This window comes from Bubalus kerabau, chromosome 14, assembly GCF_029407905.1.
Source record: "Bubalus kerabau isolate K-KA32 ecotype Philippines breed swamp buffalo chromosome 14, PCC_UOA_SB_1v2, whole genome shotgun sequence".
NCBI classification, from domain to species: domain Eukaryota; kingdom Metazoa; phylum Chordata; class Mammalia; order Artiodactyla; family Bovidae; genus Bubalus; species Bubalus kerabau.
Window position 1 is genome coordinate 13,009,076 of NC_073637.1, and position 16,959 is coordinate 13,026,034.

Sequence of the window (16,959 nt, forward strand, 5' to 3'; positions counted from 1 at the left end):
GAGTTCCAAGAAGGAAAAAAAAAAAAAAACCAGGAAAAATGGATGAATGTATTGGGAAGGAGGAGGGGCATGAGTAGGTTTTGGAGAGTGGGCAAGACAGACATCCCTCTCTAAAATATTTGTATACTTATTTATTCAACATCACTGGGTCTTAGTTATGGCAGTCAGGATCCAGTTCCCTGACCAGGGGTCGAACCTCTGCATTGAGAGGCATTGGGCCCCTGCATTGAGAGTGTGGAGTCCTAGCCACTGGACCACCAGGGAAGTTCCAAGGCAGGTGTCTCTGAGGTGGGGTATCAGAGGTGAGACCTGAAGGCTGAAAAGGAGCTGGCCAAAGATTGAGAAGCGGGGCTAGGTGAGGGTTACAAGCAAAATTCACTCTAAGGTATGTGTTGGTTCAATTCCGCTCGAGGGAGGGCAGTTCTAGAACTATCTTTTATTAAGAGAGTTTCAAAGCATGGGCTCCAAAATGCATTGTGGAGTCAGGCTCCCAGGCTCAGGCGAGCTGGAAGCGAAGGTTTTGGAGTCATTTCCCAAGGCCAGCGCATCAGAACAACTGATGTCGGGGTCCCCCCGGGGACCAGAGAGAGGGAGGGCTCCGCAGAGGGCCTCAGGGTGATGTGCAGGAGCTGGCACTAACAAAGCCAGGTCTGTTCTCCCCTGCCTGCCCTCCACTGGGGCCCAGGGCACAGCCGCTCATTTGACCCCTCCTTCTGCCGCATCTGTGTGAAGACCCCCACCGCAAACTCCTTCGCTGGCAGGACGCGGCTGGGAACAGCTGGGAACTGTTGTTGCTTCTGGCCACATCCTGGAATGTCTTCCTTGTAGATCCTATGCCCCCGAGCTGCTGGGGGCCCCTGACTTGACCTGAAGCTGAACTTAGCCGGAGGGTCCAGGGCCCAGAGTTGCCTCCTTGTCAGCTCTGATAGCAGCAAGAAATTGCACAATCTTTCTGAGAAAGCCGAGGCTGCCTTCCTCGCCTTTCCTGGGATGGAAAGACCATGAGAGGCCCCTGCGCATCCATTCATATTTTCCAAGGATGGGGCATGAAAGAGTGACCAGATAAGACCCTGGCCTTTGTTCACAAACACCCAGAGGAGGTCCTGGGTGAGATAGCAACGCTCCCGGGGGAGATGAGGTGGAGAAGGGTGGCTTCAGATAAGATGCCGGCGGAGCAGAGTGGCTGTTTTTCTTGAGTGAAGGCGCAAAACATCTGTTAATGAGTTTGTCTGAGAGTGAACTTTTCATTCACAGAACTGGAAAATGCAGAATTCTAGCCTTTCGAAACATTTTTTTTCTTAAACACAAGGAAAGTGTCCAAGAGGTGGGACATGACTTTTCTTAGATTACCTGGCAAGTCAGATAAAGCTCTGTGTAGCCTTCGGAGCCTCTGACATAGAATCCGCCCTTTTCCCACTCTGCACAGGGTACCACATAAGCCCTGCATCCCAATCCTTCATCTTTCCCTCCTGTCATCTCTGTACACAGTTATTCATTCATAGACCAACCCATCTATCAATTCACGCATTTTTTTTATGCGTACATGCACCACCATTTATTAAGGACACAAGGAAGGCCATGACAGCTCTTCAAAGAGTAGACAGTGTAATGGAAGGGATACTCAGGAGTGCAGGGCAGGGGGGGACCAGCCAAGCAGCGTGGAAGGGGACTGTCATGGTAAGGATGCCAAAGAACCTGTGGGCAAGATGGCTTTTGAGCTTCATACAGATGTAGCGGAAGGAGGGGTCAAATGAGCGGCTCTGCCTCTGAGCCAGGGTGGAGGGCAGAGCTGGGAGAACAGACCTGCCTCAAAGGAGGACAAGAATTGCATTTTTGAAGGAAACAATTTAGCATTACACCTCTAGAGGCAGCATGAAGGCTGGATTGAAGAAGCAAAATGTTGGCACCAAAGAGATAACTTACAGCGGTCAGTTCATCCAACAAGCCGGTAATACATGCTTCGTCTCTTCAGGTGTCATCCTTGGTGCTGGGCACTCTGGGATGTCAAGACGGAACTCTTTCAAGTATAACAGGGTGATGGGGAGCATGGACTTTCCATCTAGATGGTGTTCAAATCCTACGTCTCCCACTTGCCAGCTGGGTGGTCTTGGGTAAGTTACTTAACGTCTCTGTGCCCCTATAGCATCGTCCATATACTGGGAATCATCATACTTCATTCCTCACAGGGTTGTCATGAGGGTTAAATGAGATGATATGTTTCATTGATGATGCAGCTCTTAGAACTTCACTTGGTACAGCAAGTACTCCATCAATATTACTCATTCTAGAAATCTCCATCCCAACGAAATCTATCTCTGTTAATGGCCTTGTGTGTGTGTTTTTACTTTACTACTTCTGTTTTCAAAAGCTCGTTTCACCAGCCTGGAATGACCACTCCTTCCTTTTGCCCATATCCAAATCCTCCTTATCGTTTGAAGCTGAGGAAACTCGGGCAAGGGCCTTGACCCAGATAGACCCTCTCTGCCAGTCTGGTTCTGCAGCTGAGTTTCTCAGGACATCACTGGGCCTCTGGGTTTCAGTTCCCTGTTCTCTGAAGTGGATACAAGCATATATCATATATGTAATTGATTTACGATATTGTGTTAGTTTTAGGAGTACAGGAAAGTGACTCAGTTATATGTATATACATTTTTTAAGATTATTTTCCATTATGTTATTATAAAATGTTGAATATGGTTCCCTGTGCTATGCAGTAAACTCTTGTTGCTTATCTATTTTGTGTATAGTTTGTTAATCCCATACTCATAACTTATCCCTCCCTGCTTCCCCCTTTGGTAACCATAAATTTGTTTTCTGTGAGTTGGTTCTGTTTTAGGTATAGATTCATATGTATGATTTTTTGCACCCCCCCCATATGAATGACATTATATGTTTTTTTCTGTCTGACTTATTTTACTTAGTGTGATATTCTCTTCAGTTCATGAGTGTTGCTGCAGATGGTAATATTTCATTCTTTATCATGGCTGAGTAATATTCCACTGTATATATTACTATACATATATATGTGTGTATATATGTATATATAAAATGAGTCATCTGTTGATGGGAAAACCTAATGTTCATAGCAGCGCTGTTTACAATAGCCAAGACAGGGAAGTAGAGGTGTTTATACAGACCTGGTAGAGTTTTTGGAAGTGAAATCCTCAAACTCTGGCAGGTATTCAGTGCTTAATCAATGATAGATATTATTGAGCCAAATCTTGCCAGTCCTTCCTGCCTGAACTTCCCCCTGGACCCTAGTAATTATTGATTCTAATGTTTATCTGGTTAGTTATTGACCATGTAGACCATGTAGTAATTTGTATCACCTTTCCTCACTACTCGCTTGGAACTACTACTGGAATCTTATGGACCCTTAGCTTTTTGAACACACCTGGCATCCTCCCTTTCTTAGCTCGTGGCTCAGTGGTAAAGAATCTGCCTGCCCAGTAGGAGACACGGGTTTGATCCCTGGGTTGGGAAGATCCCCTGGAGAAGGAAATTGCAACCCTTTCCAGTGTTCTCACCTGGGAAATCCCATGGACATGGGAAATCCTGTGGAAATCCCATCTACGAGGAGCCTCATGGGCTATAGTCCATGGGGTTGCAAAGAGTCAGACACGACTTAGGTGACTAAACAATAAGTAAGCTCCTCACTGCAGTGGGGTGTCCTTGGCGGAGACCCTCCACTTGACTACAGTTTGCCGAGCAATCCAGAGCCTCCTCTGTTCCAGGAGCCTCGTGTGGGGCTTGGATTTTCCAGCACCTCATTGCCTTTCCATGGCGGTACCGTGCCCTGCTGGCACAGCTAGAGCTTCACGGTCCCCCTTCTCTCACGAGTTGTGTTTTGTTGCATCTCTAGCTTGGCACAGTGCATGCTCCCTCCCTGGCTGTGGACTCTGCTGGCTGCCCCCGTCACCAGCTGTGAGGCTGACGCCTGGCCCTGGGTCCAGAGCTGGGCCAGAGCAGATAAGGGCCTGTTCTCAGAACCAGCTCACTGATCGTTGGATGCCTCCTTCTCTTTTTCTCCTCTGTGAAAACAGGAGCCTTGCAACTCTGTTCCAGGAAACATTGCAACGGCCCTGTGCCCTGGACGTGGCCTCACCTGAGATAAGGCCTGGGGGTGGGCTCTAAGGAAGGAAAAGCTACAGCAGAAAAGAAGGTCTCATCTGTGGAAAGATTCTTCAGTCAGAGAAACAACCACCTCTGGCAACCATGGCCAGGAGCCTGGGATGGGCGGGAGCCTGGGCTGCCCGGGGGCACGTGAAGACCAGGCTCGGCCCCCAGAGGAGGGGCTGATGGCTCCTTTGCCATCCCAGGCATGTGCCTCTGGAGGGGTGTGGGGGCTCCTGCACCCAAAACGGAAGCACCAGGGCCCGTGATGACAGGTCTCCAAGGCCTCAGCCGTGGAGCTGGGTGGCTGGGGCTGTGGCGGCTGGCGCAGACGGGCCCTGGACAAAGTGTGATCCAGGTTGCATCACTCAAGTTCTCTGGATCTCACTTTCCTGCCTAAAAAATAAATGTGTCATGTCAGTGGTTTAAACATCTTCCAAAAAAAAAAAAAATCAGAATGCTTTAAAGTTTTTTTTTTAACAAAAAGGAATTGTATACATATTCCAAGTTTGTAAGTCAGATAAAAAGAGAAGCTCTTTCCTGCCCTTCAGAGCTACTGTGTGGCGTGTACCGAAGGCGCATGTGTGTAAAACTGGCTTCCCCAGACCAGATGGAAACTCCACGGGCTAGTCACTCTCAGCTGTCTCTTCTAGGTCTCCCAGGCCGCTTCGATGATGCTCCCTGTCAACAGAGCTGGCGGAGCAGTGCTTGTATACAGGGACAGGGGTCAAAATATTTACCCATGATGACCCCGTCACAAACGGAATAGAAAGGATGCTGGTTAGTTAACTGGTTGGACGTCAGTCATGTTTTTTTTTGGTGTTAGAATCATATGGGAGGTGTTTTCAAAGTACATTCTTTGGGTCTCATTCTGATTCCTTTGAATAAAAATTTGGGCTATTATTGATATTAAAAATTTTTTTTTTTTACTTAAAATTTTTTATTAATATCGTTGGTGTTTACAGTGCTGTGTTAATTTCTGCTGTATAGCGAAATGACTCAGTTAGACACGCACTCTTTCACACATGCTTTTCCATGATGGTTTATCACAGGATATTGATGTTGAGTATAGTTCCCTGTGCTACACAGTACGGCCTTGCTGCTTATCTATCTTAGATGTAATAGTTTGCATCTGCTAATCCCAAACTCCCAGTCCTTCTCTTCCCCACCCTCCTTTCCACTTGGCAAGTACGAGTCTGTTCTTTATGTCTGTGGGTCTGTTTCTATTTTATAGATATGTTCATTTGTGTCATATTTCAGATTCCACACATAAGTGATATCATATGGTGTTTGTCTCTTTCTTTATGACTTCACGTAGTTTGCCAATATGCCAATCTCTAGGTCCAGCCATGTTCCAGCAAATGGCATTGTTTCATTATTTTTTAGGGCTGATTATTATTCCATTGTATATATTGTTGTTGTTGTTCAGTCGCTGAGTAGTGTCTGAGTCTTTACAACTCCATGGATTGTACCACACCAGGCTTCCCCATCCTTCACTATCTCCTGGAGTTTGCTCAAATGCATGTCCATTGAGTCAGTGATGCTATCTACCTAGCTCGTCCTCTGTCACCCCCTTCTGCTCCTGCCTTCAATCTTTCCCAGCATCAGGGTCTTTTCTAGTGAGTCGGCTCTTCACGTCAGGTGGCCAAACTATTGGAGCTTCAGCTTCAGCATCAGTCCTTCCAATGAATATTCAGGGTTGATTTCCTTTAGGATTGACTGGCTTGATCTTCTTGTAGTCCAAGGGACTTTCAAGAGTCTTCTCCAGCACCACGGTTCGAAAGCACCAATTTTTGGCACTCAGCCTTTTTTATGGTCCATGACTACTGTAAACACCATAGCCTTAACTATATAAACATTTGTCAGCAAAGTGATGTCTTTGCTTTTTTATATGCTGTCCAGGTTTGTCATAGCTTTTCTTCCAAGGAGCAAGCATCTTTTAATTTCCTGGCTTCAGTAATCATCCACAGTGATTTTGGAGCCCAAGAAAAGAAAATCTGTCACTGTTTCCAATTTTTATCCATCTATTTGCCATGAAGCGATGGGACCAGATGCCATGGTTTTTGTGTTTTGAATGTTGAGATTTAAGCCAGTTTTTTCCACTCTCTTTCACCCTCATCAAGAGGCTCTTTAGTTCCTCTTCACTTTCTGCCATTAGAGTGATATCATCTGCATATCTGTATATATTAATATGCACTGAATCTTCTTTATTCATCTGTCAATAGGCATTTAGATTGTTTCCATATCTGGGTTATTGTAAATAGTGCTGCTGTGAACACAGGGGTGCATGTGTCTTTTTGAATTATAATTGTATCAGGATGTGTGGGGCATTTGTTGTTGTTCAGTTGCTCAGTTGTGTCTGAGTCTCTGCGACCCCATGGACTGCAGCACGCCAGGCCTCCCCATCCTTCACCATCTCCCAGAGCTTGCTCAAACTCATGTCCATTGAGTTGGTGATGCCATCCAGCCATCTTCTCCTCTGTCATCCCCTTCTCCTCTGGCCTTCAATCTTTCCCAGCATCAGGGTCTTTTCCAATGAGTTGGCTTGCATTTTGAATAATATCCAGAGGAAATAGGTAAATCTACTCCCTCCCAGTGAAACACTAAGACCTTTATTCTTGCTCTTTGGTTGGCTGACTGGTGTCCAGGGGGTATCCACAGAATGAAAAGAGACTGAAGTCGATGAACACAGGACAAGAATCCCACTGGTGATACCATGAAGCATGTACCCTGAGATGGGTTTCAGGCTGAACAGTCCATGAAATAGGAACTAATTGATTTCCTAGGGCTGCTTGAAAAAATGACCACAAACTTAGTGGCTTGAGAAAAACTCTAGAAATTTAATCTCTCAGAGGTCTGCTGGCCAGAATCTGAAATCCAGGGCATTGGTAAGTCTGTGTTCTCCTGGAAGGCTCTGGGGAGAAACTTCTCCTCTTTCAGGTTATGAAGACCCTGGGCGTCCCTTGGCTTGTGGCTGGATAACTTCCTTCTCCACCTTTGTCTTCATACAGACATCTCTTCTCCCCATCTCTTCCCAGCATCTCTTACAAAGACACTTATTGGTGGATCATCCAGGGTGATTTCAAGATAGCTAACTTAATTACATCTACAAAGACTTCTTTTTCAGTTAGGCTCCCATTAATAGGTGTTGGAAGTCAGGATGTGGACATATCTTTTGAGAGGGGAGCCACTGTTCAACCCACTATCACACACTATTAACCCTGTTGTGGAGATGAGGACACCTGGATTCAAGGCATGGGGGTGATTTGTCCCTGGTCACTCAGCTGGTGGGTGGCAGACCAGGGCTGGGACTCACCCTCAGGCTTGCTTTGTAGACGGTCTACGGCAGAACATGAATAGAAGGAACCTCAGAGAACGTGGGACCGTCCTTAGCGATCCGGCTTGCAAAGCTCTGCTTTGCCCACAGAGGGCGCTCAGTGTCAGTCTGTTATGGAGGTGGTGACTGGTTCTGATTTGGCCTGAGTGGTTGGGGGGCTGGCAGTAGTAGTGAGTTGGTAGCAGTACTGTGTGAGTTCAGGCGTGTCTGACTCTTTGCGACCCCATGGACTGTAGCCCGCCAGGCTCCTCTGCCCATGGGATTCTCTGGGCAAGAATACTGGAATGGGTTGCCATTTCCTTCTCCAGGGGATCTTCCCGACCCAGGGATCGAATCCGGGTCTTCTGCAGTGGCAGGCGGATTCTTGACGTCTGCACCACCTAACTGACCTACCTTCCTCTATATCTTGAGTACAGTGCAGAAAATGTCAGACAAGTGAAATTTCATGCGTATAAGAAGATGCTGTGTCCGTACTCCCACGTGTCTTTCTGGTGTCTACAGCTTGTAGTGAGCAGCGCTGCACCGATGCCACAGAAAAGGGCTGTTAGGGAAGGCGTCCTCAGTCTCTTCCTGCCTCCTTCTTTCCTTAACGCACTTCAGATCAGTCATGCTGCTGAGCGTCCCAAGGATGTGAGGTGAGGTTAATGATGCTCTTCCTGCAGATCTCAAAGTGTTTCCAGGTTTTGTTGATTTACGGGGTCCTGTTGAAGCCAGGAGGAAGGAAAAGATAAAATTTCGAAGCCTGTTCAAGCCCTAAGGTTTTAGGAAAAATGTAATCATGTTTTACAGCACCAGATGTAAGCACATATTGTAACTGTGAGGGAAACGTGAAGTAGGGGACAGGCATGCTCTTTTCCTTAGGTTAGAACAATGAACACTGCTTACATTTCAGCTGGAAGGATGGGAGCTGGACAACAGTCCCTTTGTGATGTCAGGGGTTCTGTTTCATGGGAAAGGTGCCTGAGACCGACTTCTCAGGGGGAGTTTGGAAACCAGGAGGACGGTGGGGGCTGCCTGGGGCGGGAATGAAGGGTGATGACACCTTTTGACATCAGGAAGACTTTCTGAAGGTAACGCCTGTAAAACCTTGCAGTGATTGACTTGGGAACCCGAAATGGCCCAAGAACCAACAAAACGGAGGCTGAATCCTCAACAGTCACCAGTGGATTTGGAGGTCTTTCTGCCTGGTTCCCTGGAGGCTCAGATGGTAAAGAATCTGCCTGCAATGCAGGAGACCTGGGTTCGATCCCTGGGTTCGATCCCTGGGTTAGGAAGATCCCCTGTAGAAGGAAATGGCAACCCACTCCAGTATTCTTGCCTTGAGAATCCCATGGACAGAGGAGCCTGGAAGGCTGCAGTTCATGGGGTTGCAAAGAGTCAGACACGACTGAGCAACTAACGCTAACACTTCCACAGTGCTTGGCACCCAGGAAGCATTTAGAGGTTCTGACACACAAATGGGAAACCCCGTGATCCTTGTGTATGCGGCGTGGAGAGCATGGAAAAGCCCCAGGTTGTGGTAGGAGAGTCCTGATGTGGTTGAAAAGCAAATGCTTTCTTGTGTTTCAAGATGAAGGCAGATTGAAGCTTGATATTTTTGTTCATCACAAACTTGAAGTCAAGGCTCGGCTCGGTGGAGCATTAGAAGGCCATTGTTTTCTGGGATGGTCGGTCTCGGGCCTGGGGTGTCGAAGGACCCCAGCCCCCTGGATTTCCTCCTGCTGCTTTGGGCGCGGCCCACCACCAGGCCAGCTCCCAGTCATCTGAAACACCCCTTGGGAGGCAGATACTCACGACCCATTCCAAGTTGAAAGTGACTCTCACGTGATGGGTCTGCCCTGCTCTGTGACACTGCAGCTAGTTCTCCCAGTCGTGGCAATTCTCCGAATTCCTGGACATGATCAAGTGACCAAACAACTTCAGGTCAGCTTCAGGAGAAAGCTGTCTCTGGAATGTAGTGTGAGAGCATGTGAAAACCTCAAGCCCCGAGTTGCTTTATGAATGTCCATATTCTTTGCAGGCAGCTCTTTTTAGGGACGGAATACACAACCCTTAAAGTCGAAAGGCATTCGGTTAAAAAAAAGAATCAGAAGTGCAACTCAATGACCCTTCGGTAAGTGGCCTATGTTTGTATTTTGGGAACTCAAATCAATGGAAATAAACTGAATTGCCTTCAGCACATTTTTGTAAGCATGTTTGGAATATTCGTCGCTCTAAAGCTGACCTCGTAAGAGGCATATTGCCCTGTGAATCCTAACCCCAGCTAGTGCTAGAAGCTTCTAGCACTAGCTGGGTCTCTTACTCACTCTGAAACAGTAAGCAAACCTCCTAACTTCTCAGGAAGTCAGTTTCTCTATTTCTAAAATTAGCTGGCTTCAGTTTCCTTCACTATTTAAAATTCTCTGATGTATTTTCAAGTGTTAGATGAACTAACTAAGATACATCACCATTGATAGATCCATCACAGAATTTGTCAGGATCTCTGATGTTTGTAGAGTTCTTCCTATTCTCACTTGTTGTTTAGAAGCTTCAGAGCGTGGCAGGAGGGCTGTGTGTTCCTCCAGCATACAGATTAGGGAGCTGGGGCTCAGGTCAGTTGAGTGTCAAAGCCAGACCATTCTGGCTGGTGGACAGACAAGGTGAGACAAAACCCCTAGATCTTCTGATATCTAGTTCAGGTATCTATCAGAGTTCTTCCCAGTCTTGCCACTTAAAGTGTTGACAGAGCAAGATGCCATAGCTAGTCTCTGCCAGACACAGATTCCTACTGCGTTTGGTCTTCTGTGCGTGCGTGCTCAGTCCACCATTAATGGTTGCTCCTTTACCTCCATTTTTCCATCTTTAAAATGGGTGATATCACATCCAATGTTTGATACCATATCCGAGGATACTTGTACATGAGTACTCTTGCTTTCTTCATTTTGTTTGAATTGTTTGTAAATGGAATATTCAGCATTCATTACAAATTCATTACACATGATGCCTTGTAGGTGCTTGGAATGCTGGAAAGATGGTTGTGGTATGTTGCTATGGGAAACAAACGGTACAGAGTAACATGTTTTGTACAAACTCTTTCTGTATAAAAATGTACAGAAAGGTATAGGAGGAAGAAAGAAGGATCATCACAGGTGGGCTAGTTATGGTTTGGGGCATTCCTGGTACAACCAGTGCTTTTCACTTCTTTGTTGCTTTTCTGCCTGCATGATAAGTCACTTCAGTTATGTCCGACTCTGCGATGCTATGGACTGTAGCCCAGCAGACTCCTCTGTCCATGGGTTCTCCAGGCAAGAGTGCTGGAGTGGGTTGCCATGCCCTTCTCCAGGGGATCTTCCCAACCCAGGGATCAAACCCACATCTCCTGTGTCTCCTGCACTGGCAGGCAGGTTCTTTACCACTCGTGCCATCTGGGAAGCCCCCGATTTTCCTTAAATGTGTAAGCTGACTATATGTTATGTGGTAATTTGTTTTTTTTTTTTAAACTTTTCTTTTAAAAGCATGCAGGTGAGGACTCTTTGGGGGAGAAAATCGGATAACCAGTTTACTTCTAGGTGGCGCTTGAATGAGACCTAGTCCCCCAATTTTTCCAAACACAGATTGTATCTCATCTCCAGTAATCGCTGATTAACCCTCTTTTAGTTCAGCAAAGACAGCAGCTTTCAGCTGCCCCCCACCCCGGGTCAGTGGGGTGCTGTCGCCAAGTGCTTGGGGGCCCGGGCGCTGCATCTGCCGCTTGCCTTTGCCAAACAGCTGTGCTCAGAGCCAGGAGCAGGATAACACTCACCTGCAGGAAATGTGGGTGGTGAGCTTGGTCTGCCGGCTGGGGGATAAAGAGCGGACGGTCCCACTCCAACAGGCGGACTGGCCAATCGAGCAAGGTCTAGAGCCATGCGAAAAGCATGTCTGTTGCTCTGAGTAGCAAGCCAGAGTGCCTCAGCTATTGGATAAGACCGTGGGCAGGATGTTGTTGCAATTTGGCTGAGAACCCACAGTCCCTGGGCTCAGGACTTGCAGCACAGAGGATCCTGAAGGGGCGTTTCCCCTAAGCTCGCTAGTAGAATTGGAGGGAGACAGAATGAAACCATGGTGCGCACACAAGTGGAGGCGTCAGTTGCATGCATAAAGGCATTAACAGAACACACAGATTCACTGCTGCGGTGTATTTCTGTCCCATCTCTCTCAGTCTTTTCAGGAGCAGAGGGGCTACCTTCCTTTGCTCTTAGTAAGCGTTGGCTCCAAAACTGGAAATCGAAATCACTTAATTGCCTTTCGGGATGTAATTAAAAAAACAGATTGAAGTATAGTTGATTTACAGTGTTGTGTTTCTACTGTACAGCAAATTGATTCAGTATGCATATATGTATATGCACCAAATGAGATTTTAAAAACAATTTTGTATTTAAGTGTATTTCTGGTTGCATTTTGTTTCATGGTGAGTGAAATTGTTTTTCCATTTCTGAAAGCAATAGTATTCTTTCTATTTTCTGTTGAAGTGGAATCGAATAACAATATTGTATGTCAGTTTCAGGTGAACAGCAAAGTGGTTTAGTTATACCTACCCATGTATATATTCTTTTTCAAATTCTTTTCCTATTTAGGTTATTACAGAGTATTGAGTAGAGTTCACTGTGCTATACAGTACGTCCTTGTTGGTTATCTATTTTAAACATAACATTTGTGTACATGTCATTCCCAAACACCTGATCTGCCCCTCCCCTTCACCCTTCTCCACTGGTGACCATAAGTTTGTTCTCTAGGTCTGTTAGTCTATTTCTGTTTCATAAACACATTCATTTCTATCATGTTTAAAGATTCTGCATATAAAAGCTTCTACATACAAAAGCTTCTGCATATAAGCGATACCATATGATATTTGCCTTTCTCTAGTAACAGTATTCTTTTAAGAGTACATTGACGTAAGTTAAATAGGATCATTTGAAATGTTATTAATAATGTAGTTAGAATGTGTCATTGGTAAAAATCTTTAAAGTGATGCAAACCACTCCCACCTTTTCTCCTGGCCTGGGAGTTGAAAGACAGGGGCTTTGCTGCCTCACCTACTAACTGTGTGCATAAGTCAGTGGCTCCCAAGGTTGTCTGAACACTGGAGTCACCTGGAGGAGGGGCAGGCTTCAGAAACTCCGGCTGAATGTTTCTTCATCTCCAGAGATTCTGAGGGAGTAGACCTAAGGCACAGCCAGTGTGCTGGAGTTTGTAAAAGAGCCCCAGGTGATCCTAATGTCAGGAGTATTGGGAACCACGGCCCAAAGCGAATTCTTTGATCTCCTAGAGCCTTAGTTTCCTTATCACCCGGGGGTACTGAGTGTCTACTAAGCAGGGTCTCTGCCCTTCACATTCTTAAAGATGCAGGCAAACACCTTCAAGTGAGTAGTTCAACACTTTCTCCCTGAAAGGGACTGCGGGACAGTAAAGACATCAGGGTTCTAGAAGCAGGGGAGAATGTCAGGTCTGTCTGGGGCTGTTGGTACCAAAGGAAGAAGAAGAAACAGAAAATGGAGAGGAGATGGGTGCCTCCCAGAAACTCCTCTCTCCAAGCCAGCTTCGCTGCTGCAAGTTCATGTTTTCAGACAGGAACAGTGTGAGCTGGGGCAGAGCTCAGTAAGAGCTGGGTCTCGGAGGTATAGGCTCCCGTGGGCTAGAGTTGTGACCTCAGAGAAGCCCCTTTGTCACTTTGGAGCCTCAGTGTCTCTATCGGGGGCTTCCCTGGTGGGTCAGATGGTTAAGAGTCCGCCTACGATGAAGGAGACCCGGGTTAGATCCCTGGGACAGGAAGATCCCCTGGAGAAGGAAATGGCAACCCACTCCAGTATTCTTGCCTGGAGAATCCCATGGACAGAGGAGCCTGGTGGGCTACAGTCCAGAGGATCACACAGTTGGACACGACTCAGCGACTGAACACACTGTATCAGGAAGATGACGGGGTGAACCCATTGGTTTATAAATTCCCTTCAATTATGCCTGGGAAGAATTGCTACAATTCTCCATGCCCCACCCCCCACCTCCCACCCTACAGTGGTTTCTGGGCTTTTTGCCAACAGAATACAAGGTGGGTCAGTAGGTGGCGCTAGAGACCTTTGAATTGGGCTTTTAGGGCTCTTGGTTCACCTGATTCATCTCCCCCATTGGCAGTCCTGGGAATGCTGCCCTGGCAGGCTTTACTGTTGCTGGGCTTGACAGCTGCTGTCTGAACTTACTCGTTTATGAGCCACAAAGGGGCAACATTTAAAGGAAAAGCATTTCTTTGCAGTTCCCAGCCCCAGGAGGGCACAGCACTCTGGAACCAGTTTGGTGCTTGGAGCCCAGTTCCATCTTGCCTTTCTTACCGGGGTAAGACCTCCCCTGAGTCTGATGCTTGGTAGATGTTCCTGCAGTGATAAATCAGCGCGGGATCCTGGGCGTGCTTAATAGAACTTCTGGATTCAGAGAGAAACCTGGGCTATTTTTAAAAAGCAAAACCCATTTCTGGGAGGGACATAAATGTGGATGAACGGCAGTCCAGCTCCATGAATGAATGAAGCATGGAGGTGTCTTGTACATTCCAAGAATTCTGCTGGCACCAAGCTAGAGTATTACATTTCAATGCAAGAAACACGATGTTTGAGGCCCAAAGAACAAATAACCTACAACGTAATACAGATTTAGAAGCAAGGGCTTTTTACTGAGAGAAAGGATTATTTTTGTACAGGACCTGAGTTTTCTGTTAATAACAAGAGTTGTGGAGTATTGCAGTTAATGCTCCTGGAAATTAAAGTGATATTTATAGAGAGGGTACTTAGAAATGTGTGTGCTAGGGGCAGTTACTAGGATGTTATCAGATGAACCAAAGACCCCTTTCAGTCTTGGGGGAGTGTGCTGGGAGGGGCAGAGGATGGGGTGAAAGTCTAGGATAGGCGGACTCAGATTAAGAGCCCTGAGTGGGCTTTCCTGGTGGCTCTGGGGTAAAGAATGTGCCTGCTAATGCAGGAGACATGGGTTCAAACTCTGGTTCAGGAAGATCCCACATGCCACAGAACAGCTAAGCCCGTCAGCCACAACTACTGAGCCTGTGCTCTACAGCCCAGGAGCCACGACTACTGAAGCCCGTGTGCCCGAGAGCCCATGCTCCGCAGCAAGAGAAGCCTGCACATCACAGCTAGAGAGTAGCCCTTGCTCACCACAACTAGAGAAAAGCCCGTGTAGCAACGAAGACCCAGCACAGGCAAAAAAAAAAAAAAAAAAAAAAAAGTCCCGAGTGCCTGGTATTTAAGCTGTCATGATGTCTCTTGGTTGGCTTCCCTGTAATCCCTAGGGTCAATCTGGTGTGATAAACTTTTTCCAGCGGTCAAGTTTATCTAGGATACGCTTTATCTTGGAAGTTACAGAAACTTCCAAAGAGCAGCCGACTGGGTTTTCCCTCGCTCCTTGTAGAGTGCTGCCTCAGCTTCTCCACGTTTATGGTTTTAATGAAGATCCGAAACAGCTGGTTCCAAGCCGGGCCCCTAGAAGTACCATTCCCGGGAGGGCTCCAGAGACTGCCTGTCAGCTCCCAGAACGGTGAGAAAGTAAGTTGAAAATCTCGTGTTCATAGCCTCGCAGTTATAATCATAGCTGCTATTAATTGAATGCCTTCCAAGTGCCAGATGGTATGTTAGGGAGTTTTCACTCATTGCCCTGAAATCTCATGGCAAACCTGAAGGATTCTGTTTTACACCCGGGTTAGTGGAGAGGAGGACAGGGAGACGGGGAAGGCGTTTGCCTTGGTTTCCAGGGCCGGAGAGCAGCTGGGCTAGACTTCTAACCAGGGTGCCCAGCTCAGCCCTGTTTGCTCAGGACTTTCCCATTAAAAAATTTTTTTTTTTTTTAAATTTGGCTGTACCAGGTCTTAGTTGTGGCATGTGGGATTTAGTTCCCTGACCAGAGATCGAAGCCGGGCCCCCTGCATTGAGTGCTCGGAGTATTAACTACTGGTCTGCCAGCGAAGTTGCAAGACTTGCTCGGTTTTAAGATAAAAAGCCAGGGATGAGGGGTGGGGGTGAGAGAGAGAGGATATACACACACATGTATATAATGTATAAACTTATGGCTGATTCGCTGTTGTACAGCAGAAATGACACAACATTGTAAGGCGATTATCCTCCAGTTAAAAAATAAAGAACTAAAGGCCCCTTTCCTTGTCCCAATGACCGCCTGGGTCCCGGCAGCCTGACATCCAAGGGTGTTGGGTTCTGTCTGCTGTGCCACGTTGGTGCCGAGACGTGTCCTTGGCTCCCCTCTTGACCGTCAGCGGTGTGCGGTTTGGGCTCTCTCTTGACACCCCCTTCAGGACGTGCTGTGCTCTTCCTTATCTGTCCCCAAGAGCCAGCTCCTCTACTGCTCGGGGCTTTGTCCCCCCTAAGCTGTTTCCGTGGCCCGCTTGCTCTTGTTTTGGGTCTGCCCCTCCAGGGTTCATCTGTTCCGAGCTTTCCCCACTGCTGCTTACAAACCATCTGAAGACTTGGACTTGAGTTCCAGCTGAACCCCCTCCTGCCTGGGCACCCCCGGATCCCTGGGGCCTTTGCTCTCTCATCCAGGACAGGATGGCAGCTGGCCTCATCTCCAGACACGCTCATATAGTTGAACTTCAATGCAGGATATGAAATTGAGTTTGAACTTGAAAGGCACTGCATATATTGGCTATTGTCATTGCTGGTGACTCCCTACTTCTCCCCCCGCCCCCAGCGCTGGGGAGGACACATGAGTTCAGCACAGTGTAGACCCTCCAGGCCTGGGAGGTTTTGGGGCCTGGCAACCCGTGGCTTGTGTGTTCTGAGTTTCTTCTCTGCATTTTGTGGATTTAAAGACAGGATTTTGTGAATATCTGAGAAATTGGTTTGTTCAGTGCTTAGTCTTGTATCTAGACTGGTTTTAAGTTGAAAAGGAGGTTGGAACCGTGTATCTTCCAGTCAGCCATCCAGACCCAGCCCTGGGAACACTAGCCCACAGTGTTGTCAATAAGTATTTGTGGCATGAGTGAATCAGCGAGCGAATCAGTGAGCGAATCAGTGAGTGACAGAAAGAGATGGGGTGGACCTTAGAAATGGGAGGTAAAATGGCTTTGTGAGGCTAAAAGTAATCAGTGCAACTAACAAGCTGATCTCTCACGAACACCTTGCATCTTTCTAGAACAAGGTGGCTTGTGAAGATACATATTAAATAAGAAGGGTAATCCTTTCACTTTACTTTTATCCCCTGCTCTAGTTCTTTTCGCCCCTTGCTATGGTTATCCCCATCATAACCCCAGTCCTCTTGGCATCATCTAAGCACAGACGTGAGCCATTCTTATGGTACCTATTTTAGCAGCCTTTAAGCAGATTTTACCCCTCAACCTCCACCCCCTGCCCCAACCAATCCAGAGCATGGCCATTTTCAATTATTTCTGTTATTTCCTCTGATCTTACTGGTTACTTCTAAGTCTCCATTGCTGGTTTCTTTTTTCTGCCCACCCGTCTTAAATTAGAAAGCCCATGCTTGGG

General features: G+C 47.0%; 1 long non-coding RNA gene across 1 annotated transcript; it reads right to left on the minus strand.

Moving 5' to 3' along the window:
* Nucleotides 1-4,062: 4,062 nt before the first annotated feature.
* On the minus strand, nucleotides 4,063-13,380 carry LOC129626595 (uncharacterized). Its single transcript, XR_008702058.1, has 3 exons — nucleotides 12,505-13,380; nucleotides 7,844-8,151; nucleotides 4,063-4,509 (listed from the first exon to the last, which is right to left on the minus strand). It is a non-coding gene; the product is annotated as an uncharacterized LOC129626595 (long non-coding RNA).
* Between the last annotated feature and the right edge of the window lie 3,579 nt (nucleotides 13,381-16,959).